Raw genomic sequence first — 27,180 nt, forward strand, 5'->3', positions numbered from 1 at the left:
CTTCAGAGCAAGGAAATGTCATACCTTGAAAGATTGCGTACTGCACTATGTCAAATGTTACTGCTTTGTAGCCATCCTATTATTCATTGAGAATTGATAACTCTGATATCACTACTGTAGAGCTTTGCGTCGGCGACATGCACCGAACGTGAAACCGCACTACGTCTGTCGTAGAAGCAGTAGGAGGCTGTCGTCTGCTAGAACAAAAACAAAACATAAACCTGGAAAATATTCATAAGTTGTAACTTGTTTTTTGAATAACCGTTTATCACTTTTAAAGTTATTTTGCCAGATGACATACATTTTTTTGTTTCAGTTTATAGCAGCGACAGATGTTTTTTTTTGCTCACACAGATATCCAAGTCAAATCCATTCACAGCTAAAGCCACACGTTGTTTGTCTTCTTTGTTTTCGTGGGCATGCCGTGTCGGTGCGTGTCTCATGTGTTCGCGCTGCTACACACGAGAGCACGAAATGTTAAATTTACGCAAGGAAGCGCCGTTCCTCGTTCGTGTGATGTGCTCAGATTGCGCCCTATTCCCGCGGTTGTTCGAGTGCGGATCAAGTGCGAGTCGTCCAAGGAATCGACGGGTTGAGCGGGCGCTCGAAGGACTCCGAGGTGACGGCTGAGGCCTGTGGTCGCTTCCCTCAGGACAGTGTGAAAGAAACTAAAGGTAAGGGGGACACTTTTTTATGTAGACCAAGTATGCCACTCAGTGCAAGTGTGTGTTGCTGCACTCGAACGAGGCGTCGTGAAACGGCAACCTTACGCGCCTTTGCGAGTGCGGTTGCCGATTCGCTTTGACAATGCTAACGCCAGCAGAGCCATGGCGCATCGGCGCGGCCTTACTGGAGCTAATTCGAGACAACTGCGGCAACATGCATGTGTATGGTGATCGATTTTTTTCATATGTGCAATGTAGTGAGGAAGACGCACATGGCGCTTGCTACGTTGTTGATTAAACGAAGCCTGCAGTGCCATTTGATGCAAAGCAGCATTTTGTTTACGTTCGTGCGCGATAAAATTTGCAACTTGGCTCAATTCACCTAGCCAACCGCCTAAGTGGGTTGATTAGCATACGTTCACGGTAGAGCGTTATTATGCCCCATAACAGTGGCGTGTGCTTGTTAAAAGATATAATGTGTGTGCCTAGTGTAGAGAGAGAGAGGTGTTCCTGCAATCTGCATGTGTACCTGCAAGACGCCTTTGCTTGTAACTAATAATGTACCGGCCAGCACCTACATTGTACGCCTGACTTTGAAGAAAACTTGTATGCACAATGTGAGATTTTGTAATCTGCCGGAGTTGTTTTTTATAAAATAATACACTGCCAGCATGTTCAAAATATGTTTCGCTGCTGTGTGGCAGGGGTGCGGTTATCACGCTGTTGTGTAGTTGCTGATGCAAGCACTTATAGTTTTGATGCGTTAATATTTCTCATCTAGCTCATCAGGTGTTTGGTTGTTTCAGCACAAACAAGGCAAAGAGAGAAGGAAGACGGGTAATGACAGGACCAGTGCCGACTTTTGTTTGCAGGAGAATACCCATGTTGGTGTATTTATTGTGACAGCCTTTCTGTGTTGCTTTTTTGCCCAATTTATGCAACAACACAGTTGTCAGCAATATGAGAGAGAACACTGAAATTAGCTTTTAAAGATCATGGTGACTAAATGCCTAGTGATTCACAGCACAAAGTAACAACAAAAGATATCAGTATGATCAATGTGGACGAGCACAGTCTTTCATCGAAAAAATATATTGTGCAAAATGTTGCCTAAGTAAGAAACCTTTCTATGTTTGCAAATAGTGTGACGTCACTTCAAGCACTGTGCCAGCCATTCCCTCCCTCTGTGCAAGGGCTGGTTGGCAAAGAAGTTGTTTGTGACGTTTCTGATAGACCACTGAAATGTATGCGATTCTAAACCTGTAGCCTAAAATATACGTAATCTTTTGTGCAGTTACATCGCTGCATCTGACACCTACAACTTATTTGCATATTTACATTGGTTCCTTAGGACCTAACACACAAACTTGTTGTTTGCATTGTCACTCCATGAATATCGAGCGGTAAAGGTACTGAGTATATGTGAAACAAGAATCTCTGCTTATTACATGAAGACATATGAGGCCTTAGATAAAACGAGTTATACCTTTATTGGGCTTGCGTACTCGTCGGGGCGATTTTCATACATGCAGCTTCAGCAAATGGTATCTCTAGCCCGGTGACCATGCAATTTTTTTCTGCACACAGCGCAAACACCGAGATGTACCCACTCGCATATGGTCACGTCAAGTGCATATTTACCTTGACTAAAATGTCGAATCAAGTTTTTTCATCGACCGGTCCCTGTCAGGAGCGCTAACGTCTTCGCAAACAAGACACATTGTTATTGACACTGCACACACCACACACAATTTTCTCAGTTGAACCGATATTCTCAATACCTTTCAATGCACACTACATGCCGCAATCAACAGTGCACATTTTTGAAGACTATGCCGCTGTTCCTCGCACAGGCAACCACGCGTGTTCACTTCTTCAAGATAAACAGACAGCGTGGCAAATATTTTACCACACAGTTTACCACACAGGTAGATGTTTGCTGACACATACTACAGCTAATGTCGACATTGTAACGTGAAGTGTAAGCTTTGAAAAATTAAAACTTGCCCCAAACACCGAACGACTGTGCCAGGCTGAGCGCCCAGCGGGAGTGTTTTTCCAGCCACACCTTTTACATGTGCCAGTGACATCATGCTGTGACGTACCTCGGTAGGGGCCTATCGCTGCATACTTTATGTGAATGAGGGTCCTGTTAGTGAAAGCAGGCATTGTTGATTTCATAACTTGTTCATTCCCAACTGGACCTTCATTTGCACGAGTTGTATGACTGATATTCAGGCAAACTTTTGTGCAATAAATTATACAGTTGGCAGTCTGTGCTTGCCCCATACTGTTGTTACTGGTGTTTCTTGTTACTTTGCACTGCTCATTACTGCTCACCTACAGAAACTAGCCTATCTTGCCGCTGTTTTGGACAAGATGCAGCTGGCAAGTGCGATAGTGTTCATAACTCTTAATTCTCAGGCAAAAATTATCGTTTCATATTCAGTTAGTTGCATTCATATCAGTACAATATAAGAAATCATTGATTAAACATGATTCCGTGTTCCTTCACATAGCGCTCACAACTTTTATATCAAATTGAATGGTGTTTATAAAAAACAGGGGTTTCAGCTAAACTTCATGCTCTTTTCTCGAACAGCTGACAAAACGCTATTGCATGCTTACTTGCCATGAATTGGACTGTGTTTGAAATACATTGCAATTCTTCACCGAACTGCCAGTACACTTCACATTGGGGGAACATTTATTAACCATGGATTGATTAATTAAGAACGGAAAGAAAAAAGCGGCAGGCCGGGATGCTTGATATTGCCATCCGGTTTGATACCCAGCGCATTTTCATGCAAACTTCCTATAGAGTGGTTATGCGTCTTGCATGTGTGTCTGTAAAGCAAGAACTTTGGGTAGAACTATATTTGTCTTACAAATGGTTGCAGGACTGTGGAGGCTGTACGGCTGCTTAGGAATGGTGGAATCTCTGGACATGTGTTCAACCTTGCTGCATCAGCTCCTTGGTGTTTTCACGGCATCTTTACAGGTGTGTTGGGTGAGTAAAGCAAGCAGGTTTCAATGCAAGGAAAAGTATAATATGGCAGCACCTCTTGTGCGTGCCTTACATCCCAAGTATATCAAATATTTCTCTTGCACCTTGTGGCCTGTAATTTTTAAAGAGACACTTTTTTGCTTTATATTTGAGTCTTGATGCTTCGACAGCAATGTATTTGTGTTTGACAGCAAGTGTTCTTGAACAAATAACTGATCTCAATAATGACAAAACACCCTTCATACTTGGTACTTAACATAAGCTAGCACATATCTGTAGCAGATTCAATTATTCATTTTTTGCTGGGATGATAATGGGCAAGTAGCAAAGGCAAGTTCAGATTGGAGTGGTCGGTGACGTCTGTTTAGGCTCTGCCATATTGCTTTGCAACCAGAGTTATTTGTGGCCACATATACAATGAAGCCACATGATGTGCATTCTGAATGAGATTACCATATCACATTTCACTGCATCTTAATATGTGCCAAACAAATGCAGATATCATTAGCTTGCCACTATAAAGGTATCCTAAACCAACCCAAGGTTGAAATTTAGTCATGCTGTTGCAGCTGTGTATGACTCTACAATGGATGCATAGCCGTGATAATTTGTCTATATGTTGTCGCAAAAGTAATGTTACACACATTGTGCGATAGAAAAGAAGTCCCCGCTCATTTCGCTTTTTTTCGCTATGCTTCTTTCTTGTCTTTTCTTGCCATGTGCTCCTCCTCACTGTACAAGGAGCAAGAGCAGTGGGCACACAAATACGTATTGAAAAATTATGTTGTAAGGTGAGCACTGAGAAGCTGAACACTTCCAAAAGGCTCAAAGAGGTAAAGGTATTGTTTCTAGCTACTTTTTGGGCACCCATAGCTAGTTGTGCTGCTGCAGTTAAAAAAAGAAGTTAAATGTTGAAAATGAATTGGAGGTGGTTTGGCACCCATAATTGCAGTTACATACAGAACTAGGTTTCAATGCGTAAGCAAAATCTGTTCACTCTAAATCAATCCTAATGATATCTGAAACTCAGGAAAACGGACTGCAAATCCTCTGATTACTCCCGACCAGCGGTGCAACCTCCTAACAATTCTCGTTGATGATTTACCTATAACGGCTCTTATTGATACAGGTGCACAAATATCTGTGATGAGCTCAGACCTCCGCCGCCGCCTCAAAAAAGTTCTGACGCCTGCGATTGCACCTACCGTTCGTACCGCGGATGGGAGTACTCCTGCAGTGCTTGGAATGTGCACTGCGCGATTAACAATTTCTAAGCATCAAACTTCAGTTCTGTTCGCTGTACTGGAAAATTGCCCTCATGACCTAATCCTTGGACTCGACTTTCTGACTTCACACGCTGCGCTCATTGACTGTTCCAAAGGTCTTCTTCAGCTCGAACTCCCATCCTTTTCGGAGACCGTCTCTACCAGCCCACCTCGTCTACGCTCTGTCGATTTCCTTAGACTTACGCCGCAAGCCGCAGTCGAAGTCCAACTCTCGCCATATCCTGCAGTACCCGATGGTGATTATGTTGCTGCCCCGATTTCTGACGTCGCCATGACACGCAATGTTGCACTCCCCAACACGGTGGTTACCGTTAAGGACAACCGAACTTCGTTTCCCGTCCTCAATTTCGGCCTCTCAGCGCAAGTTATTCCTCGCGGCATGTCACTTGCGCATCTTACACCACTGGTCGACCACACAGTTTCCGCTCTAACCACCAATTCGCCACCCGATTTTTCATCAACGTCGTTCTCGTCACGTTCCTGTTCCGACCTTTTCAAGCCAATGCTATCTGACAAGCTCACCTCTGAACAAGTCTCTGCTTTCTGCCGTGTGCTTGCTCCTTATCAGGACATCTTTGACTTCGGCGACCGTAATTTGGGCCAGACATCTGTAGTAACCCATCGCATCGACACCGGTGACGCTCGACCCATTCGCCGACGACCCTACCGTGTGTCAGCCCCGGAGCGTGCTATTATACAGCGAGAAGTCGATAAAATGCTTGATAAGGGCATAATCGAACCCTCATCTAGTCCCTTGTCCTCACCCGTTGTACTTGTTAAAAAGAAGGACAATAGCTGGAGATTCTGTGTTGATTACCGCCATCTCAACCATATTACCAAGAAAGATGTCTATCCCCTACCGCGCATAGATGATGCACTCGATTGCTTGCACGGTGCCAAATATTTCTCTTCAATAGACCTTCGCACAGGCTACTGGCAGATCGCTGTGGACGACAAAGACAGAGAGAAGACGGCCTTCGTGACTCCTGATGGTCTTTATCAGTTCAAGATGATGCCTTTTGGATTATGCAATGCCCCCGCGACATTTGAGCGCATGATGGACTCTCTCCTTCGAGGCATGAAGTGGACCATCTGCCTCTGCTATCTTGACGACGTTATTGTTTTTTCGACTACTTTCGACGACCATCTTACCCGTCTGTCCGCAGTGCTTGATGTTTTTCGACGTGCCAACTTGGAACTTAACTCGTCCAAATGCCGCTTTGGGCAACGCCAAATTTGCGTACTCGGCCATCTTGTTAACGCTGCGGGCGTTCAACCAGACCCTGCGAAAGTCCGAGCAGTTCGCGACTTCCCCACACCCCGCTCAGTCAAGGACGTCCGAAGTTTTCTGGGACTGTGCTCCTATTTCCGTCGTTTTGTCGAGAAGTTCGCTGAAGTAGCCCGTCCTCTAACCTGCCTCCTCAAAACGGATGTCGCATTCACCTGGGGCCAACAGCAAGCAAACGCCTTCTCGTCGCTCGTCGACATTCTCACCAATCCACCAGTCCTAGCACACTTCGACCCATCTGCTGCTACGGAGCTTCGTACTGACGCCAGTGGCCACGGCATAGGCGCAGTGCTCGCGCAGCGGCAACAAGGAATGCACCGCGTCGTCGCGTATGCAAGCAGTCTGTTGTCGCGCTCGGAACAAAATTATTCCATCACAGAACGCGAGTGCTTAGCTCTCGTCTGGGCCATTGCGAAATTCCGACCGTACCTGTATGGCCGACCATTCTCAGTTATTACGGACCACCATGCGCTTTGCTGGCTCTCCTCACTCAAGGACCCTACGGGACGCCTTGGTCGCTGGGCGCTGCGCTTACAAGAGTACACTTTTTCCGTATCCTATAAATCCGGACAACTTCACAAGGATGCCGACTGCTTGTCCCGTTACCCGGTCGATCCCCCTGACACGAGGGAAGATGAGCAAGAGGCCCTCGTTCTTTCAATTACCGACTTCACCGACATAGCTGCTGAACAACGCCGCGACCCCTCTTTGCGTGCTATTATCAATGGTCTGCACTCTCCCCACCCTGACCACTCCTTACAACTGTTCGTTCTTCACAACGACATCTTGCACCGCTACAACACCCGCCCTGATGGTGCTGAGCTTTTACTCGTTGTTCCTGTGCATCTTCGCTCAGACGTTTTGGCCCAGCTGCATGATGCCCCCTCCGCTGGACACCTAGGGGTGTCACGCACGTATGACCGCATTCGCCGCCGATTCTTTTGGCCTGGCCTCTACCGTTCTGTGCGACAGTACGTTGCGGCATGTGACCTCTGCCAGCGCCGCAAGACACCTGCTCTGAGACCTGCTGGTACCCTCCAGCCCATTGAAGTTCCAGATGAGCCATTTTTCTGAGTCGGCCTCGATCTTCTAGGACCCTTTCCCGTGTCGGCCACCGGTAATAAGTGGATTGTTATTGCTACCGACTACGCAACGCGGTATGCCGTTACACGCGCCCTCCCCACCAGCTGCGCTACTGATGTAGCCGATTTCCTTCTTCATGACATCATTCTGCGTCATGGTGCTCCTCGTCAGTTGATCACCGACCGCGGCAGCTGTTTTCTATCTAAAGTAGTCGACGAGCTCCTGCGATCCTGCTCTACCCACCACAAGTTCACTACAGCGTACCATCCGCAAACCAATGGCCTCACGGAACGCCTCAACCGTACCTTGACGAATATGTTAGCGATGTACGTTTCCAAGGATCACAAAGATTGGGACATCCACTTACCTTTCGTTACCTTCGCATACAACAGTTCACGTCATGATACAGCTGGATTTTCCCCTTTTTACCTACTGTTCGGTTATGACCCGCCTTTGCCCATGGACACCATGCTCCAATCTGACGCCGCCTCATCGACTGCTTATGCTCGTGATGCCCTGGCCCGAGCTGACATCGCCCGCCAAGTCACCCGGGATCGTTTATGTGCCTCGCAGCTTAACCAAAAGAGTGCTTACGATCGCCGGCACCGCGACGTACAGTACTCTCCGGGGTCACTTGTCTTGCTGTGGTTACCATCACGTCGTGTTGGTCTCAGCGAAAAACTGATGTCCCGTTACGTTGGCCCCTACCGCGTCATACGCAAGGTCACCAGCGTGACCTATGAGATAGCTCCACTCCATACCACATCAGTACCAGCTTCAGTCCCGACCGATATAGTTCACGTCTCACGGCTTAAGCCATACTTCTCACGCCCCGAGAATTGATCGCACCGGGACGGTGCTTCTGCCGCCGGCGGGTAATGTCAGGGGCTAAGTAGATGCCTGAGGATGACGACGACGAAGTGCTGAACGGGAACGTGCTCGGACTGCAGCAGCGTCGTACGCATTAGCTCGCCAGTATATTCGCCAGTACACATTTGTTCATCAGTGTATACTTTATTCCCCGTAACAATATTCATGAAAAAGCTCAGGAAAATGCTAAGTGGTTGCCCCTTGAACGTGAAGGAGATACCCTTCTTCTAAAAGGTCAATAGACAGTCTAGTAGTCTCGATATTACATGCACTATAAAATATTCTGGTGGGGTGCCTTTCATGCATGTTATAATGACAGGGGTTTTTAATAGAACTGTTGTCACTTTGCCCTGCATTGCTGAAATTGTTCACAGAGTTATAATACATGAATCACTTTATGCCTTTTGATTTTATGCAAATGGTTTGCTTACCCAGTCGGTTTAACATGATTTGGATAAAATCATAAATGCTCTAAAATTTTTTTATTATACAGCAGGTTTATTTTTAAAATACGCGACCATTGATGTGAACACGGTTGGTGGCGTGCAATCGTAATGTAATTGCCAGTAGACAAAAAAAAGGTGTCCCACACTCGCCATAATGGTAACAGGCAGCATTGATTGACTGTTCCATGTATAAATGCACATATATACCGTACAAAATGGAAGAGGGATAGCCGCCATGGTAGCTCAGTTGATAGAGCATCGGACATGTTATTCGAAGTTCGCAGGCTCGGTCCCTGTACAGGGCAAGTTATCTTTTTTTCTTCTACTTTTCTTTCTTCACAATTACAACACTTCTATTCTTCTTGAAGATTTTCTGGTGTAAAAAAGGTACCTTATAATCTGAAGAGCCAAACAGAATGTGCCAGTGTACGAGTTAGCTCTTGTAGTGGTTACAAGTAAGATATGTTTTGAAGAATAAATCATTCTGCCATTTGCCTAAAGAATGGCTACAGGACATGGCGCTGGATGCACTTTGTTATTTTTGAATCAAGCTATCTTGTATTCTATTTTTATAAATTACATGGGATACACATGACGGTATCACACACTTTAACGCCACAAAGATTATGCAGCGAACAATGTTATAAGTGTGAAATTGCATAAGGATAAGGTGAAAACTGCACCCTCAACGAGAATGTACAGGGAGCACCGGGTGCAGGCGTCATTCCTTCATCCCGTGCTTTTCAAGTGCGAGCTGTTTTCACCTTCTTCTGACCAACTAACTAGATTGAGATGTTTTGTTATAGTGCAAGAGGATGCTCCACGGAAGCTAGGTTTGTCTCAAACTCAGTGTGTGTCTTTCAACCTATATGGTGCCCGGTTCAAGAGTTCAAGCAGACCAGATCGTGTAAAACAGGACCGTGTAAAATGGACTGTGTAAATAAAATAAAATGGACCAAGTAAATAAACAGAATCGTGTAAAATGTCGTTTTCGTGTGCAGCTGTAGTTGTGGTTGTGCTGAATGACCTTTCTTTATATACACTACATAACAAACTTGCTCCTTTAGAGTCGAGTGCATCTTCGGATCGATTGTAAATGTTTGCATATGCGAGGCCTTAAGTTTTATAAGAAATAGCTCAATGTGCCACGAGGAAATGTGTGTTCAGCGAAAATTTGTATATCATTATATACAACTCTTAAAGCCTCGTCTACAACTTTGTGCAGGTTGACCTTGAGCAGAAAACGAGGAGCGGCAGCAGCCCCCCAAAAAGAGCAAGCACCCTCCAAGCTCCCGAAGCTCTTTTCGACAGGAACAGCAAGGTCACTGTGTGGCATTGAAAACCATTGCAAGGAGTGCCTTATCAGTAAACTGTGCTGCTCTTTTATCGCAGAAGACGAAGTTCACCACTCCAGAGGAACTTCACGCTGTGTATTGTGAGTGCTTCAGTGGTTTTGTTTTCGTGCAGTCAGCAGTTAAGAAATCATGTGTCAGATTCAGCCAGGATGGCTAGAGGGAGTCGGGTAGGCATGTTTGGACATTTGTCTAAGCAAGTAGTGCCAATTTTCGCACTGGTCCTGTTGGAGTTACTGCCACAATCACAGAAGCTACGTCACCTCTCTAAATGTACAGATGTGTCGGGGAAGATTAGCTGCATTAGGTTTTTCTATAACTGATAGCTGCCAACATTCTTCATTATACAGAAGTTTTGTTCCTCACTTATGGGTGTAAAGCCCTTTACAGAAAAAATGCAACACGTCTACTTCCAGAAGACTCCAAGCCCCTACTTGTAGGTTTTTTCGGCTTGTATCATAAGCACCTCGTTTGGGGTACATGAACATTTTATAAACATGTACAGCGAAAAATTTGGGTGGCTGGTCGTTTTGTCGTTATGTTGTTCCTCGCAGTATTCTTAAGCATGTTGTGCATTACGTTGTCAATCTCGTTCATGTGCATAGAAGACATTACAAAGTTTCAGGCTACAGTACAAAAAGCCTGGAAGCAAGTTATCAATAATTTTTTAACAGAGTTGCTTAATCTGATACATGAGACATCACTAAACTTTCGTGCGTATTCATCAATGTAAGCTCGTCTTAGTGTTATCCAAAATGAAGATGTGAGTCGACAGATGGAAACATCTAGTGGGGTAATTAGGGTGAACAGTAGAAGTGCATCAGACAGGCTGGCCGATGTTGCGATAGGAGGACCTATTTTTTAGAAGTCACCTTGTCATCCTTGGCGTGTTAGTTTAAATGGGGTCAGTAATGACATCATCTTTTGGTGTTGGTGTGTGTGCCTGTTGGAAATGTTTGTCTGAAAAAAAAAACCTATAACGCTGAAGAGTGCAGCCCTTTTTTCTTTTCAAGTTAGGTTGCGCTGATACAAAGTGTTCTCCTGTCGGAGGTGGGGGGTAAGGGAAGCAAAAAAAGATAAATGATAGAAAAGGAGAAGAAAGAAGAAACAAAAGGGAGATGCAAAGTAAAAGTAGTGCTACACTGCTCCTACTTTGCATCCCCTTTTCTTCTTTTTTCCCTTGTTTTCTTTTTTCACCTTTTTTGTTACATTTGCATTGTCCCTTCTAGTGCATGAATCAATGACACATGACTTTGCTATAGCAAAGATGCCTATGTGGTGTTGGATTGAACAGTGTATTGTACTTCATTCAGTTAATTACAGGCTGATCAGTCTTGCAGTAAGCGCTTCCTGTCTATCACCACACATGATCAAATGAAAAGTTTGCGCTTGGTTCTTCGTATACTGGTATATAGCTTGTGTCTTGGACTACTCAAAATGAATGTTATTTTGCTGCTGTTTATGGTAATGAATTTATCCAACATGAAAATATCTTGCCTTGTGAACTTTGTCGGACCTGCCTTTTTTTTCTTTCCTATGCAGGCATTGTATGTGAGGGAGGCAGCAACAGAGAGGTGATAGCTTGAGCTTCGGAAGAATAAATGCTGGCAATGAAGCAATTACACATCAAACATCCCAGCCATTTTGCCAACCGTCCTAAATTTGTTTTGAAAAAAAAATATTGTGCTCGTTTACTGTATTGAAAACAGCAAAATGCTAAAATATATCGCATAGAACAAAATATTAGGCCACGTCGGTGCCTTCTAGACTTCCCAGGATGTCGTCTGGGTGTTGTTTGTAAAAAGTAAAAAGTGTTTCAAAAATACTGCCTCGTCTACACTAAATTCAGTCTAGGTATTAAGTAAAGGTGATTGTGTGTAGTGCATGAAGCTCAGTAATATTAGTGCAATTTTTTTGCCACATCAAAAGCAAGGAAGCAGTTCTCTTTATATGGCAAGTTATATGAATACTCTTTGTCTTAAAGTAGAAATGAATTTTTGAAGTTTTCCTATGATGGCTGTTTTCTGCATTTGATATACGACAGCTTCCGTTCCGAAGTTCCCCATGGCCCTCAATAGAAGACTTCAAAAATCATCTTCCTCATTTAAACAAAAATTGTAATGATAACACTTGCCATATAACAAGAACTGTTTATTTGCTTTCAACTTACACATAAAAGTAATTTTCAACTAGACAAGCACACAGCTCAAGTTGCATCTCAATGTGGACAAAAACGATTATTTAGTGATATTTGTAATCTGGACCTAACATTATTTTTTTAGTGAAATATAACTTCTGTGCAGTGAGTATTTCTGGCTCAAATATTCACACAAAGTGCAGTATTGCCATACAAGAAATGCAAACGATAAACAGTTTGGCTGAATTCTTCAAAGCCTATGTAGTGGAAAAATTGCACTAATGTTACTCGGCTTCAAATACTTTAAGAAGCACCTTTACTTATTATGTTGATCAAATTATATGGGAAGAAAAAGCGGTACTTTGAAGTTTTTTCTCACAAATAACACCCGCACGACATTCTGCGAAATTCTGAAGGTACCCACGTGACCACTACTTTTTTCTCTTCAAAACAATTCTGCAAATAACTATTTTCAGAAGAGTAAATTACCATCATTTTTTAAACTATACATCTGTGATGGTCGCCAGGCAGTATGGTTTGTATGTTTGGTGTAGAATAGCCCAGTGCGAAAAACAACAAATGTCTGAGCATCCTTTGACGCTCGGGCTATTTCGAAAGCATTTGTTTGTTAGTAGCAATTCAGTTAAGCCCTTGTCTTTATGCTTAGGCCCAGAAACAAAACACAAGTAACCAAAGTAGTCCTAAGAGTCATGCAGTCTCGCTGTTCCAAGGCTTGTGGAGCCTAATTTAGTGCAAGCTTCACCTTTTTTTAAAATTCAGATTCAACCAACAGGTTTTGGAGGCACAGTGCATTTTCAGCTAACTTGTTTCACACCAGTTACTTAGATAAAAAGCGGAAAGTAGAGGTAAAAATACCATTTAAAGGCATTGTAGGTAATAACAAAAAGGACTGCTTTCTTTTTTTGTGTGGTTCTTTGCCTGAACGCTGTGCTTTTTGTGGTATAGTTCATTGGCTAGTGAACATAGGCCTGAAGAACTAACATTAGCCATGTTGAGGTCAATTTCTTGGTTATAATCATAGTAGCATATTAAAAATATATGACTTCAAACGTGATTGTTCTTTTGAAGATTTTTTTTTGCATAATGATATTTCAGAGTCTTAGTCAATTTTGTTATAAGAAAACGTGATGTCATAATAGGGTCACCTTTTGTAGAGTTGTTCAGTTCTACCTTACCTTTTACATTCCTAATAGAGCAATTATTTTCAATATCGGTACTTAAGAGGGAATGAGCATGCTGTATGTAGTAAGGTGTAAGCACTTACAGATAGCACATGCACCCAACTTTTCTGTTGGCAGTTTATTTCTGTTATTCTTGAGTTACATGTGGGGTTTCACGTCCGAAAACCACGATATGATATGAGAGACGCCGTAGTGGAGGGCACTGGAAACTTCGACCACTTGGGGTTCTTTAACGTACACCCAAATCTGAGCACACGTGCCTACAGCATTTCTGCCTCCATCGGAAATGGAGCCGGGATTTGATACCGCGACCTGCGGGTCAGCAACCGAATTTCTGTTACTCTTGCTCCCCTATATGTGTGCAGTTCGGTTATAGTTATCTGGCTTGCACAGGTTTTTAATGGCACCTGCCTGGTCCTGCTTGCTTTCATGGTGATTTTAACCTTCATAAGTTGCATAGGTTTAACTCCCAAAATTGTTCAAGATGCAAATTTTGTGCAGAAACTTTATAGTATAAAGGCAGCAGATGTACATGCGCACACTATTAAATGTACATTGAGAGCTTTCACTTGCAGTTTCTAACGTTTTACTGTGCATAGAGCATTTAAATCATAATTTCATAAGGACATAATAATCGATTATCTATACCATTGAAAATCGTGACAACCTAGTTATTTTCACTGTGATAAGCATGCTGTTTTCTTTGATGTGGCAGAACTAATTTATACACTCATTCCTTCTATTATTCACATATGCATAACATGAAGGATTGTGTGCCTTACATTTTCAGTTTCATTCTGTGTGGTATATTTCTTGTGCATGGGAACTAATGTGCTAACATGTGTCTCTGACATTATTTGTGCCAATTATTTGCATTTCCAGGTGCCTACGAAGGACACATAAGTTCTATGGCAGTGACCTTCCAAATTTACAGTGGTGCCGGAGCCTCAAGCAGCATTTCGCCGATCTCCACAAGGCGTTCATGAGACAAACACAGCGCCACACTTTGACAGTGCTATGATTATTATTTATGTTTAAACATTTCATTCTAAAATTGCTGTTACATTGTGTTTTGTGCCACCATCCTGTGGCTTAGGTGGAGCTCGTGAAATTATGGTGCAGTCACCTCATTTGTGTACCATCAACACTGCAATGTCACTATTCACAGCTGGAGCATACAGACAAATAAAAAAGTATATTGATTGTAGCAGGGCTGGTGTGTATAATAATGCTTCTCTATTGATAATATAACTTTATAAGTTCTTTAGGTCTTGCATAGAACACTGCATTAATGTGTTGCAATGTAACCACCATTTATGATCGCTAGCATGTTAATTTAGTAGCTTTGTAATGTATTTTATTTAAAGGTAATTTTGCTTCTGCATCACGACAATTAGAGAGATGCCGATGATTCAATCCCCCATTAAGTAGCTTCTCAAAACATTTGTTTCTTTCAAGCCTTTGTTTACTCATCAAGGCTGTTTCACATAGCAAACATATTTCACCTTCATGCAACATATTAAAAATGAAATATTCATATATATTTCTACACAGTACTTGCTTTTGCAAACAACGTGAATGGACAATTGCTTTTACTCGAGATCTAGAATGTCCATTTTATCTTTGCAAGATGCAGCAGATAGCTGCATGGTTTCTGCATTATGCTGATTTCCGCAAGCTGCTTATCGGGTAATTTATCATGATATGGCACTTTCCGTAAGCTGCGGATGTCCGCATCTTTCTGCACGATATGGCGTTTTTCGTAAGCTGCAGACGTCCGCATCTTATCGCATGATATGGCGCATTCCGTAATCTGCGGATGTTCGCATCTTTCCGCATGATGCGGCTTTGCGTAGTCCAATAATTGCGTATGTACGGATCCGTATATGCGGAACGTTTCAGTAGGGTTGGAATGCAACGTAGTGGTATGTCATTATCGTAAAACAACATGCGCGGACATAATGAAGTCAAGGAGTACGCCAATTTCACAAGAGGGCTGTCATTTTTTTCGCCGCAGTGCCATGTCCTTTCGAAAAGGAAAATAAAGATTTGATTTGATTTGATCTAGCGTCTGCGATCTTTCCCCGCCCGGTCGGTCAACAGCGTAGCCAGGTAGTGGCACGTTAGGCCCGTCGTCTCCTCCCTTCACCTGAAAATTTTCCTCTATAGCAAATAGATAAAAATGACCATATCACAAAAGCTCAACCTCCCCTCCCACCCAAAAGAATTTTGTGGCTACGCCCTTGATTTCGGTGTGTATAGTCCTACGGTAGGTGAAAATAACGAGGCATTGTTGTGCTTGGTGAAACACGGGTAAAACACAGCATTGCTTCGCGCATGTAAAAGCAGTGCTACTACGTAATCGCTAGGCTGTCAGCTTCGAAATGGTTGAAACAGGAAGCAGCAGCGACCGACGAGACGGTCCCGTAGTGGTGCCAATGATCGACGTAGGGAGTGAGTGGAACCTAATTGCACTTTAAAGCAAAACGTGCAAATAGGTAATTGGTTCGTTATTTTTTTGTTATGACAGGCTTTTTAATGTTCGGGGATTATGCCCGGGCGTTTACATTTCGAATGACTCTATAAGCAACATGTTAAACGTATACACTTAGATGAGCAAATGAATACATACTTTATTGGCCAACTGCATGTTAAGCAGGCACACGTTAGTGTTTAAAATTAGTCTGGTTTTTCGGCGCAATTTCTAAGGTTCATGGTAACTATATAATCTCTACTGGTGCTCTGGTTCGACTTGTAACGTCACAATGCAATGTTCATGGAACGAAGAGTGCTCATATACTGACGCCCGTGTTGATTCATGTTATAATGGTAATCAAAAGCTTGTGGCTTCTGATTGTTACGCAGGATAAAAAAACAGATGCTCGGCGGGTGAGGTCACACTTTGGCGGAGAAGCAGTGCAGTGAGAAAATGAAAACAATTGTGTTCTCCATATCGAAGCAAAGGATAGCCTATGTTTGCTTGGGCGTGAGCAGCCGCGACCCGCAATATACGCTGAAAGCGGGCCGGTTTTCGTTGTTGGCAACATTGCTGTCCGTCCGTTTTTTAACGAACACTTAAGAAACATCCCGACGAGCGCACGCGTTTAAGTAACAACCTACACTGAACGAACGTGGACTGAGTATCACGGTACCAAGCTTACGACGACAAAAAAAAAACTGTCGTTTTCATAACTCCAATCCAGATATCGTCATAAAATTGGAAATTCGTCAAAAAACATGTCCTGAAAGGCGCACGAAAGGCGCATTATTGCTCAGAAAAACGCTTAGCCCGCCACGCTGGTCTAATGGCTCCCCTGCCGACCTGATGGTCTTGTCCGCAGCAGTGGCATTTTCGATGGAGGCGAAAATGGTTCAGGCTAGCGTCTCCTCTATTTTTCAGTGCACGGGCTAAGGAGCGGCTATTATTGGGAGGCGGCCGTCCGTCGTAGTTTTGCATTTCGCCGCCAGGCGCTACAACCAGAGTAGACAGGCCCCTCTGCCTGCCATTGCTAGATATAAAGGGAGCTTAGGCTAGTGTGATCCAGGAAGGCTTTGGCGATTACTGGACGCACTAGATGTGGAAGATGGAATAAATATTCATCTAAAGGATATATATAAAATAGCAAAGTAGTTATCAAATGGGTAGAACAGGTATCTGAACCTATAGAAATACAACGGGAGCTTCGACAAGGATGTCTCTTGTCACCTTTGTTATTTATGCTGTATCTACAGGGACTCAAAACCTCCTTAGAGGGGAGTCGACTCAGCTTCAGCCTTTCTTTTTTCAAGCAAAGAGAACACACTGAACAATCATTGCCAGCATTGATGTATCCAGATGATATTGTATTATTAGCCAAGAACAAGAAAGATCTGCAGAGAATGAGAGACATATGTGGTAATGAGGGAGATAGGTTAAATTTGAAGTTCAGCATGAAAAAATTGGCAATCATGATTCTTAATGTTAATGAAGGCAGTGAGCATATGCTACTGGAAGTAACGCTAAAATGAGTGAATAGATACAAAAAATTTGGACGTATGAATAAATCACGGGACTGAGTACCTAAGCCAGCACAAAAAATACGTAATGACTAAGGATAACAAGGATGCAGCTGTAATAAAAAATAGAGCACTGTTGAATTACAATAGGTATGCCGCTGTGAGACGGATTCGGAAAGGTGTCATGGTCCCGGGTTCGACGTTAGGTAATGCGCTCTTGCGCATGAGATCAGAGGTTCAAGCAAGATTAGAAATTAAACAATATGGCATAGGTATTCTTGCTTTGGGAGCACACGGGAACACCCCAAATCTGGGAGTACAGGGTGACATGGGGTTGATTTCGATAGATTGCAGAAAAACTAGCAGAAGGATTGAATTTGAGGAGCAATTTAGAAAAATGGGAGAGGAGCGTTGGGCTAGGAAAGGTTTAAGCTACTTGTACATGAAGAATGTTGATACTTATTGGAGAAAACGAGCTCGTAAACTGTAAAAGAAGTATTTAGACAACATCAAAATAGCAACCCCAGAGCAAACATCGGTTAAAAAAAGGTGAAGGAAACAGAGAGGGACATGTGGAAGGTTGGAATGCTTGTGAAATAATCACGGGATTCCTACCAAACTTTCAAGAAGGGACATGCAAAAGAAAATATCTACAATAAATCTCGGGGTTGTTCTGTTCTGTTCGAGGCCAGAACGAGAGTATTGCGGACCAAGACGTACCGAGCCAAATACGAAGGCACAGACACGGTGTAGAGAAGACTAGGAATTGGCTGAACATTTGACAACGTTCTGTATAGGGCTCTATCCTGTAGCCTAAGACACTGGCGCAAAATTTTTCAAAGCATTAGGGCTTAGGGACCGTGAAGGCAAAATAGACTTTAAACACGTTGAAATAGCGAGGAGGAGGCTAACTGATTGGTGGCTACGATAAAAGCACGAGTGAAATTCAATCCTTTGTGAAGAAAAAGATGTGCCTGCAGCAAGCAGCTTTGCCAACGCCCGGCTCTCTCGGCTAGTGCTTCAGTTCGTTGCTGTGCCGATCGCTGGATGGTTCTTCACGCTGTCTCGTCGCTGTCTTTAACGGCTAATAAACCTCTTCACATTTGGTGGAAGGTGCTGTTAATCCCCGTTGCTACACCCTGGATTGCGAAGCCGCACGATACAGCCTGTCATGACTGACAATGCCACTACACCGACGCCTTCTCCCCAGTTCAACTGCCCTGGCCATCCTAGGCTACGGGACCTGAAGGTTCTCAGCAGTGCGGATGGGACCGACTTGGAAGACTGGCTCGAGCACTAAAAACTGGTGAGCGCCAACAATAAGTGGGGTGAAGCCGACAAGCTGGGCCACGTGATATTTTATCTCACTGGCGTCGCCGAATTGTGGTTTAACAACCACAAACACAACAACTCCACATGGAGCGTCTTCAAGACGTCATGTGCTGAAGTGTTCGGTCGGCCGGCTGTCCGCAAGCATCGGGCAGAACATCGCTTGCGCGTCCACTCTCAGCACACTGGCGAGACCTTTACCAGCTATATTGAGGACGTCGTCGACCTTTGTCGACGTGCAAATCACACCATGCCCGAATCTGACAAGGTCAAACACATCCCGAAAGGCATCGACGACGGCGCATTTCAAATGCTCTAGGCAAAAAATCCGAGCACAGTTTCCGAAGTCGTTAGCTTGTATCAGAGCTACGACGAGTTGAAGAAGCAACGCACTCTGACTCGGCAGCCTCAGCGTGGTGGTGAGTCACTGTAAAGTTTCGACACCCTGCCTGACAATTCACCGTTGCTTCAGCAAGTTCCAACGTTCGTCCGTGAGGAAGGCGTTCGCCAACTTTCCCTAGTGCCCTTCACTCACGAGACCACCACCCGTCTACCTGCCCCGCTTCGCACTGCTATTTCGGAAGAGATTGCCCAAGCTGTTCCCCTTGCGCACCACGAGTCGCCTCTATCCAGCCGTGTTCACTGCCAGCATGTCGCGCAGCCGGTAGGCCCTCCTGTCGCCTATGCGCCAGCCGTGCAGCCTGTGGCCGCAGCCCTAACGTATTCAGCGCAGCCTGTGGCTCCTCCTTTCACCTGTTCGCAAGAGATACAATCTGTAGCAGCGCCGTTCACTTATGCAGACGCTGTGCGTAGGCTTCCGCAACCACCCTACACCTCGCGCTCACAACCCGCACACCCGGCTGCTTATACTGCACCTTCGGTGGCACCACCAGTCGCCAATCCTTGGAGGACGCCCGATAACCGACCGATATGCTACGCCTGCTTCACTCCCGGACACGCTGCCCGCTACTGCCGCCGACGACCTTGGACGTTCGGCGACTATGTCCGATCGTCGCGACCCGGCAGTCAACCCTTCGCGCAATAGGGGCCAGTCTCGTCACCTCGCTATGGCCCTCCGAAGGACCCCGACTTCGTCACGCCGCGCACACTCTCTCCTCGTCGGCGATCACCCTACCCCATGCGTCGCCGACCCAGACCTTCTGACCAGGAAAACTAAGCACCGCAGTTCAAGAGGCAAGAACTGCGCCATTTTCGAACTGTCTAAGCCCTCGCCCCTCTCCTGCTAACGTGGTCGCAGTAACTGTTGAAGGTTATTGTACTTTCGCCCTTGTGGACACCGGCGCCGCTGTTTCTGTTATTGCCGCTAATGTCCGCCATGTACTACGTAAATTCACGACGCCACTTTCGGGACTGTCACTCCACACCGCAAGTGCACAGCAAGTAACGCCTCTCGCAGCCTGCACTGCAAGAGTGTCCATCGAAAGCATTGTTTACATTGTGGAGGTTATTGTTCTCGCTGTCTGTTCACATATCATCCTCGGATGGGACTTTCTATCCCGCCATAGTGGTGTCATCGACTGAACACGCGCTCAAGTTGAGTTTTCACCCTTTTGTGATGTCCCGTTACTTGACACTCTTCATCGGCCGCCGAAGTTGTTTGTGCATGAAGATACCGATATTCCACCTGAAAATTTCGCACTTGTTCCCGTTTCATGCAACGCCTACACTGACGTTACAGTCTTTTTTATACCTTCCGATATCTTCACGAGCCGTCGAGCTCTGCCGCTGCCTTTCGAAACAATTGACCTTGCCGCCGGAAGAAGCAATATGTTCATACTCAACCCGCTTTCCACACCTGTCACTTTGCTTGCGGGGGAATGTCTCGGCGACATGGAGGATCTCGACCCTTCGTCTTTGGTTGAGGTCCCGGATGACTACAGCGACCACCTAAAATCAGTGTCGGCCCTCGAGGAGTCGTCCAAAGATACGTTTTCCTGCGCCATCGCCGACACCCTCACTCCCACCGAACATGCTGACCTGTTTGTTCTTCTACACGAGTTCCGGAATTCTTTCGATGTGTCGCAACCTCAACTAGGCCACACGTCGCAAGTCAAGCATCATGTTGACACCGGCCTACACCAGCCACTGCGTCAAAGACCATACCGTGTCTCCACTGAAGAGCGCCGCATCATCAAAGATCAAGTCGAAGATATGCTTCGTAGAGACGTCATTCGACCATCTCACAGTCCTTGGGCGTCTCCTGTCGTCCTGGTGCGTAAGAAAGACGGATCTATCCGAGTTTGCGTTGACTATCGTCGTTTTAATAAGATAACCCGCGTGGACGTATATCCTTTGCCGCGCATTGATGACGCCATTGACACCCTTCACGGAGCAGAATTATTCTCTTCGCTAGATTTGCGGTCTGGCTACCGGCAAGTTCCAATGGCTGAAACCGATCGCCAAAAACTGCATTTATCACACCTGATGGACTATACGAGTTTAACGTCATGCCTTTTGGGCTTTGTAACACGCCCGCCACGTTTGAACGACTTATGGATGATACGCTACGTGGCCTCAAGTGGAACACGTGCCTTTGCTACCTCGACGTTGTCGTGGTTTTCTCGCACAACTTTACTACGCACCTCCTTCGCCTCAGGCACGTTTTGACTTGTCTGACCAACGCTGGCCTGCAGCTTGACCTGAAAAAATGCCGCTTCGCTGGACGCGAGCTCGTCATCCTGGGCCACATTGTGTCGAAGCACGGCGTATTACCTGACCCAGCAAAACTTCGAGCAGTCGCATAATTTCCCAAGCCAACAACCATGAAGAAACTTCGCAGTTTTGTAGGCCTATGCTCATATTTTCGGCGCTTTGTCAGCAATTTTGCATCCATCATGTCACCATTAACCCAGCTTCTTCGCGGTGATGTGAACCACTCCTCATGGTCCACTACATGTGACGTTGCCTTCAATACTCTGCGCCGTCTGCTCACCTCTCCACCTATTCTTCGCCACTTCGACCCGACGCCTCCTACCGAAGTGCCCACTGACGCCAACGGCGTCCGTCTAGGCGCTGTCCTCGCTCAACGAAAGCCCGGCTATTCAGAATACATTGTAGCCTACGCTAGCCGCACTCTGACGAAAGCCGAAACTAATTACTGCGTGACAGAAAAAGAGTGTTTGGCTTTGGTGGGGGCGCTTGGAATGTTCCGGCCGTACTTATACGGCTGCCCGTTCGGTCTAGTAACTGATCACCACGCACTTTGCTGGCTCTCCACGCTGAAAGACCCTTCTGGCCGCCTTGCGCGATGGGCACTCCGCATCCAGGTGTACGACTTCGCGTTGTATACCGCTGCGGACGCAAACACTCTGACGCTGACGCCCTGTCCCACTCACCTTTGCCACCAGATCCGACGGCGAGCGGAAACACGTGCCTACAGACCTTGTCGTCGTTAAACCTTGACTCAATTGCCACCGAACAACGTCGTGACCCGTGGATCGCATCTCTTCTCGAATATCTATCTGGTACGCCCAACCTTCCGGTATCTCCATCCCTCTGACGTCAAGCGTTCCATTTGCCGTCCGCGATCAACTTCTTCATCGACGCAACTACTCTCCTGATGGCTGCAGGTGGCTACTGGTCATTCCACGCACTTTACAATCGCAGGTATGTGCCTCTCTTCACGACGATCCACAATGTGGACATGCCGGGGTGTTCAAAACATATGAACGCCTTCGCCATCGCTATTACTGGCACGGCATGTACAACTTTGTACGCAAATATGTGCAGAGCTGTCCTGACTGTCAGCGACGCAAATCAACACCGCTACGTGCGACTGGCTAATTGCAGCCACTTCCGTGCCCTGCCAAGCCATTTGATCGCGTTAGCGTTGACCTGTACGGCCCCCTTCTATTGACACCAGATGGCAATTGGTGGTTTTAAAGTGGCGGTCGATCATCTAACACGCTACGCCGAAACAGCCGCTTTACTGAGCACTACCACTCAGGATGTCGCCTTTTTCATTTTACGTCGATTTATCCTCCGACATGGCGCACCTCGAGAGCTCCTTAGTGACAGAGGCCGCGCTTTCCTCTCCGAGGTCGTCGTAAAAGTACTGCTTTCGGGATGCCACGTCATTCATCGGAAAACGACAGCATACCACCCGCAGACTAATGGGCTAGGAACGGTTTATGCGCACGCTGGGTGATATGCTCTCAATGTACGTGGCATCTAATCATAGCAGCTGGGACCGTGTTCTCTCATACGTCACATTTGCATACAATACTGCAATAGAAACAACCACGGGATTTTCACCTTTTTACTTCTTTACGGATGTGACCCTTCCCATACAATTGATACTCTACTTCCCTACCGTCCCGATGCTTCCGAATGTCCACCTATCTCCGATGCTGCTCGACAAGCCGAAGAGTGGCGCCAGCTCGCCCGTGCGTTCACCTCGGACGAGTAGCAACGCCAGAAAGAAAACCGTTGCGCCTCTCTTCCGGATCCCAGCTATGCCCCAGGGTCTCTTGTTTTGCTTGCCATCCCATACCAAACTCCGGGACTCTCATCAAGACTTGTCCCCTGGTACGAGGGGCCTTACACCGTTTTAGAGAAAAACCTCTCCGGTTAATTACTTAATTGAGCCAGTTTCCCAATCGGATGACATGAGCTGGCATGCACGTGACATCGTTCATGTTTCCCGCCTAAAACCATATCATGAGCCTCTCTCCGAGACTTCTTAGGTCGCCAGGATGGCTCCTTTTTCAGCGGGGGCGATTGTGAAAAAGATGTGCCTGCATCAAGCAGCATCGCCAACGCCCGGCTCTCTCGGCTCGTGCTTCGGTTCGTTGCTGTGCCGATCGCTGGACGGTTCTTCACGCTGTCTCGTCGCTGTCTTTAACGGCTACTAACCCTCTTCACATCTTCAACAAATCATCATATTAGTTAACCTTATAACTAGGTGGCGTGAGCCACCAGATAATCTAAAGGGCACAGCCGGATATATCCATGCATCCATCCTTGCTGCTATGTCGTCTTTCGAGCAAACGATGGCCACGGCTGCATTAGAAGCTGCTATACGGCTCAGTTTTCGGCTGTGTTCGCTTTGTTTAAGATATAACGAAAACTTGTAAACGAGAAGCGTGAATCACTTGCTATTTGAGACACCCAACTCAATTCAAAGGCATGTTTCGTTCGCGACTATTAGGTCGAGACGGTCATGCGTCGTCTGCTAGGCCGATAAGGGATAACTCATGCCAGTAATTCGCGGAAACTGTTTTATCACAGGTACGCTCGCTTGACTGAAAGTTGTGTTTTGACTCACTGAAAGTCAATTTTCTAAAGAAGCCTTTGCCAGGAGCTAATATTAAAGGCTTGAGTGCCTATTGTTACCTGATACTTGCCACTGTCTTGTGGAATAGCAGATTGTTCGCAAGGCCGGAGTTAATGCGCTAAATAGCACAAAACACCAGTAGGTTGCTTCGAGAAATATGGGTGATCATGTGTTCCCTTCGCAAAGATATTCAATGTTACATGTGTTGTCACCGGGAGAAAGCAAGTGCCTGAAATGAGAAAATATGCCAGGTGATTTCATTATTTGAGAGCTTAAACAATGAAAACTTCGTTAAACAAACAAAAACAGCTGTATATGCGGCGTGGTTCCTGCAATCACGGCCTATGTTTTGATCAGGCGCTCTTAAAGTCTTAAGTTCAATGCGAACTTTCTTAATTGGCCAATGTGGCAGTCGAGTAAAATTCAGCCTGTTAAGAGTTGTTTGAGATCGTCTGAGCACTTGTTGACGGATTGTTTAACCGGCTCCTCAGCTTTGTTTCTTTCTTCTTCCCATGGACCTTCTAATTCGATAATGAGCAGAGTAGAGGCCAAACGGCTGTCGACCTGCATGTTTTTTCGCATGGGGCCCCCTGCTAATCCTTAAGGTCGCGCAATCCTTACGACACAGCACATTAAAATTCTCACCCTTTTCACTGATAACTCATGTGGTGCCCATGGGCTCCCAATCAGCTTCCGGGCATATTGTCAGCATTGCAGACTGCAGTGATGGCGATACAAAGCTGCTACTGATGGACTCAATTGTTGACTGTTCGGATGCAGCGAAGTTCCATTTAGTGATCACAATTGCGATATTTCCAAACATGAAGGGTAGTCTTGAGCCACCAATTCTTATAATCTATAAAATATTCAAGTTGTAAATGACGGCCACACGTTCGACTGCATTACGAAGATTTATTAGGAGACCAATTATTCTGTATGATTACTGCTCGCGCTCTCCAGAGAACACCTGCGACAGCTGCAATTTTGTGAAACTATAGCTGTACAGTTTGTTTCGGCGAAAGCTTTATATGTCTCCTCAAAAGCAAAACATTATTGCCGGCGGCATCCTGTGTCTTCTCGCTTCGGTGGCGTCAACAAGATTATTGCAAGAAATTATCGTTACTTGACGTCATCATTTGACGTCACAGATCCCAAAGTTTTGTGACGTATCAGAAGGCATCATATTCTTCGCATGGTTAAAATGAGTCCATCACAAGAGCAGTGCATCTGAGGGGCAAATCGCTAGCTTTGTCCACAATCCTTGAAGCAGTAAAAAAACCAAGTAGTGAGCAGAAATATCCCGGAGGTAAGTAGAAAACATCCAATTCATTGAATGTGAAGAAAACTAAGATGGGTACTGCTTTCAGTCGTCTAAGGTGGATCCCTTTGAGTTCTTTTTTTGTTTATCACTTATGAGAAAAAACAGTCCTATTTTTTCCGTCAGATATTCAGAGCGGTACACGGAAAAATCATGTACTGAGGCATGCGAATGATGAAGTCGCAATAGCGTCAAAAAGTTACTGAAACTCGAATGCCCCAAAACTCATAAAATTCGAATGCAAATATCGAATCGGTAGCACGTCCTGACAGCCTGCTTGTGAAATATGCACAGTGAACATGTGAAGCATCACGGACATGCTGAATCGGCTTCGTTTTCTGTTTCGCAATTATTTACAGGCGGTTGTAGCCTCGATGAAAAAAAGACAGAGACACACTTGCGTATAACACTGTATAGCATCTTTTTTTTTGCCACTGCGGTCATAGCCCGGTGAAAACAGCGCACTGACTGTTCGTGTTACTTTTCATTTCCCCTGCACACGTGAATGCCGGCGAGAAGCAGGAATGCAAATTAAATCGCATTAAGACAAGAATTCGTGAGCTGCCTCATACGCGCGGCCCATCACCGCCAGCTTCTCGTGGATGGATGGACGGATGGATTGATATGGCTGTACTCTTTAGATCGGGCGTTGGCCAACGACACCAAGCGTGGAAGGCATCATATTCATGAGTAGGCTACGAGGCCAACGCCTCTTTGCCTACTCGTGCAACGCTACCATGCGGAAGCGGCGAGTGGAGGCAGAGCCTGCGCTCGACGACCTGAAAAGAGCGTTCGTTCAGGCACTAAAAAAAATGAATGAGACACTTTTCAGGCTAGCGCCTCCCCTCTTTTTCGCTGCTCTTGGAGGCGCTGTTTCGGCCCGTGTGTTTGGATTTAGGTGCACCTCAAAGATCATCAGGTGGTCGAATTTTCCAGACGCCTCTACTACCGCGTCTCTCATAGTCTTGTTGCGGTTTTGGGACGCAAAACCGCAATAATTAGGAAGACCTATTTTATGCGACCCTTTTTGTCATGTAGTTTGTAAAGTGCTTTTTCGACAGTCTCGAAAGTGCACGCATATACAATCTCGAAAGAGCCCTGCTTGCCACTGAAAATGTAACTCAAATGACGGGTGTTGATGTTTCAAGAGCACAATCTTTTGCAAAACATTTTCTCACATATATTTCATCTTTGACATTGCTTCTCATTGTTTAGTAGTGTATCAGCAGTTGATCATAATCACGAGCTTGTCTGATGAAGGAACAGCTACAAGTGCAGACACCACATATCATCGTTTGTCGGAAAGGCAGGCGTGCGACGAAAGTGTAGTCATTTGTAGGTATGGTACTATGTGTTGGCTGCTATGTGTTGTGTCTTGGCGGACCCGGCACCAACGAAGAAGAAGAAGAAGACACGTTGAACCAAAGCCTCCCAACTAGAGTCACCACACAACGGGTTGCAGAGCGCCGAAGAGAGCATCCGCCTCGTCCCAGTGCTGGTCATCTCCAGATTTATTTACAGCTAGGTACACATACACCTCATACACACCCTAGCAGTGCATGTCACATGCATCGCGGCCGTGCGAGGTGCCATACGGCAACTGTAACCAAAGACGAAATTGACAAGAGCAGCACAACACAACGCTAGGCCTTTATGCTTCAAATAGTTCTCGCAGCAAAACACACAGCAGTTGTAGCCTGTGAACCTCTCCTCGTCCGACAATTTCATTTACGGCAAAATATATTGCTTTAGCACGCCAAAACGGGACAAACAACGACCTCTCGTGTGCCAACCAATGTTATAGGCGGAAATCTGCACACACCAGCGGAAGGGGCCAGATACGTTGGAAAGAGAGGGATAATGAGGAAATTCATTGGCTCGAGGCTGTGCTCCTCCTCTCCGAGA

The 27,180-nt window shown here is 45.5% G+C and overlaps 1 long non-coding RNA gene across 1 annotated transcript; it reads left to right on the forward strand.

The window, feature by feature from the left end:
- The first annotated feature begins 427 nt into the window (after positions 1-427).
- LOC142774963 (uncharacterized) lies at positions 428-14,489 on the forward strand. Its single transcript, XR_012886596.1, has 4 exons — positions 428-674; positions 3,566-3,675; positions 9,871-10,080; positions 14,219-14,489. It is a non-coding gene; the product is annotated as an uncharacterized LOC142774963 (long non-coding RNA).
- Positions 14,490-27,180: the final 12,691 nt, after the last annotated feature.

This window comes from Rhipicephalus microplus, chromosome X, assembly GCF_043290135.1.
Source record: "Rhipicephalus microplus isolate Deutch F79 chromosome X, USDA_Rmic, whole genome shotgun sequence".
In the NCBI taxonomy this organism is placed as follows: Eukaryota; Metazoa; Arthropoda; class Arachnida; order Ixodida; family Ixodidae; genus Rhipicephalus; species Rhipicephalus microplus.